We start from the raw sequence: 3123 nt of genomic DNA, 5'->3' as shown, positions 1-3123 counted from the left end.
TACGTGCGCTAAGTGCATGCTGCACACGGGACCTCGGTTTATCGTCTCATCCGAATGACTAGCGTCCAGACCACCATTCAAGGTCTAGTGGAGGGGGAGAAAATATCGGCGGCTGAGCCGTGATTCGAACCAGCGCGCTCAGATTCTCTCGCTTCCGAGACGGATGCGTTACCTTGAGGCCATCACTCACTGTATGTAAGACTGGAGGGAGTTCAGTGGCGTGGCGCACGCGCTGGTAACACTGTTCTTCGTGCTCTATCGGCCGCTCCTATCACTATGTGGAGTGATGGCCTGGAGGTAACGCGTCCGCCTAGGAAGCGAGAGAATCTGAGCGCTCTGGTTCGAATCACACCGCCTCAGTCACCAGTATTTTCTTCCCACCCCTCCACTAGACCTTGCGTGGTGGTCTGGACGCTAGTCATCCGAATGAGGCGATAAACCGAAGTCCCCAGCGTGTGCTAGCATGCATTTAGCGCACGTAAAAGAACCCACGGCAAAAAAAAAGGGTTGTCCCTGGCAAAAATCTGTAGAAAAATCCACTTTAATTGGAAAAAGAATAAAATTGCAGGCATGAAAAACAAACAACAACAACAACAACAAAAAACATGGGTCGACGCTCTCAGTGTTGCGACGCGCTCTCCCCGGGGGAGAGCAGCCCGAATTTCACACGGAGAAATCTGTTGTGATAACAAGAGTAACAGAATACAAATACTAGTGGGGGAGCAACCTTGCTGGTCCTGCCAGGGGGGGTGGGGGGTGGGGGGGGGAGGTAGGGCGGTGAGAGGGGGGGGGGGGGGGTTACTACCAAAGTATCCTCACTTCTGATTCACCTTGGGCTTCTGTGGTTGTTGTTGTTGTTGTTGTTGTTGTTGTTGTGTCACCTAAAATGGAGGAAGGTGGCAGAATGGTTAAGACACTCAGCTGTCAATACAGAGTCTGTGAGGGTCTGGGTTCGAACCGAATCCCGCTCTCGCCCTTTCTCCTCCAAGTTTGACTGGTCAGTAAAATCGAACTGTGCGTCTAGTCATTCGAATGAGACAATAAAACCAGGGTCCCGCGTCACAGCACTGACGCACTTGGCGCACTGAAAAAGAACCCATGGCAACGAGACCGCTGTCCTTTCCCCAAAAATTCTGTATAGGAAATTCACTTGGATATGTACACAAATATATATTATGCATGCACTCGAGGCCTTAACTAAGCACGTTGGGTTACGCTGCTGGTCACACATCTTATCTATCTAGCAGATGTGGTGTAGCGTATATGGATTTGTTCGAACGCAGTGACGCCTCCTTGAGAAACTGAAACTAATACTGAAAGCTACCATCCTGTATATGTTCTGAACATGTTTGATGTGAATCAGCTTCAACCTGAGCATTCGTAGTGATTATTATTACAAACAACCAGCGAAACAAACAAATAAATAGACGATGGGTATATAAACTCATAACATACCAGCATTCTTGCTGCTGTTGCTGTTGCTGCCTTTACCTCTTCTACATTCCATCTCGCTCTCTACGATCGGCTTCGGGTCCACTCTGTTTACACATACCCAGTTTCTTCTTCTTCTGCGTTCGTGGGCTTCAACTCCCACGTTCACTCGTATATACGAGAGTGGGCTTTTTACGTGTAGGACCGTTTTTACCCTGCCATGTAGGCAGCCATACTCCGTTTTCGGGGGTGTGCATGCTGGGTATGTTTTTGTTTCCATAACCCACCGAACGCTGACATGGATTACAGGATCTTTAACGTGCGTATTTGATCTTATGCTTGCGTATATACACGAAGGGGGTTCAGGCACTGGCAGGTCTGCACATATGTTGACCTGGGGGATCGTAAAAATCTCCACCCTTTACCCACCACTGGCGCCGTCACCGTGATTCGAACCCGGGACCCTCAGATTGACAGTCCAACGCATTAACCACTCGGCTATTGCGCCCGTTCTTTCTTTGTCTTTAGACTTTGCAATATCAGGAATGAACTTCCTCTTTTGCTTCGTCAGGTCTCCGCACTCAGCTCTTATTACAAGTCTGGCCTTAAAACCCACCGCTTCCCAAGATAGCCTCCCTTCCTGCCTCTTCCCTGTCTTCAGTTTCACCCAGTTGTTATGAGTTATGCATGCGTGTGAATCACTAGTGCGAAAGCGCTATGATTTGTCTCTGCACAAGATTCAGCGCTATATAAATTTTGTTGTTGTTGTTGTTGTTGTTGTTGTTATTATTGTTGTTGTTGTTGTTGAAAGCACATTATTATAATTATTATCACTATTATAATTATTGTTGTTTTTGTTGGTATTGTTGCTGCTGTTGCTTTTGTTGTTGTTGTTGAAAGCACATTATTATAATTATTATCATCATTATTTTGATTATTGAAACCACAGCGATACAGTGATAGTATGTTTATTGACATGTAGTAATAGACATTTTGAGGTCAGTTAAAGGCTCAAAGTCTCACAACACTGAGGCTATCGCAGGCAGTGAACTCACTACACTTGACTTTGTCAGTCTGAAGAGGCTCGGCACAGGAAGGCGGGGCCAAATCCTCTCCTTCCGCCGTTTTACCTTATACCTTCCCTCAACTGGAGTCAGAAGACTGATTCATAGAGAACAGATATGAAGAATAAAGCTAACAGACAGAAAAATTATACTTTCTTAGGAAGACTGATTCATAGAAAACAGATATGAAGAATAAAGCTAACAGACAGAAATTATACTTTCTTAGGAAGACTGATTCATAGAAAACAGATATGAAGAATAAAGCTAACAGACAGAAATTATACTTTCTTAGGAAGACTGATTCATAGAGAACAGATATGAAGAATAAAGCTAACAGACAGAAATTAAAATTATACTTTCTTAGGAAGACTGGTTCATAGAAAACAGATATGAAGAATAAAGCTAACAGACAGAAATTAAAATTATACTTTCTTAGGAAGACTGGTTCACAGAAAACAGATATGAAGAATAAAGCTAAGAGACAAATTATACTTTCTTAGGAAGACTGGTTCATAGAAAACAGATATGAAGAATAAAGCTAACAGACAGAAATTAAAATTATACTTTCTTAGGAAGACTGGTTCATAGAAAACAGATATGAAGAATAAAGCTAACAGACAGAAATTAT

Source organism: Babylonia areolata, chromosome 20 (assembly GCF_041734735.1).
Source record: "Babylonia areolata isolate BAREFJ2019XMU chromosome 20, ASM4173473v1, whole genome shotgun sequence".
Taxonomy (NCBI): domain Eukaryota; kingdom Metazoa; phylum Mollusca; class Gastropoda; order Neogastropoda; family Buccinidae; genus Babylonia; species Babylonia areolata.
This window is presented reverse-complemented; position numbering follows the sequence as displayed.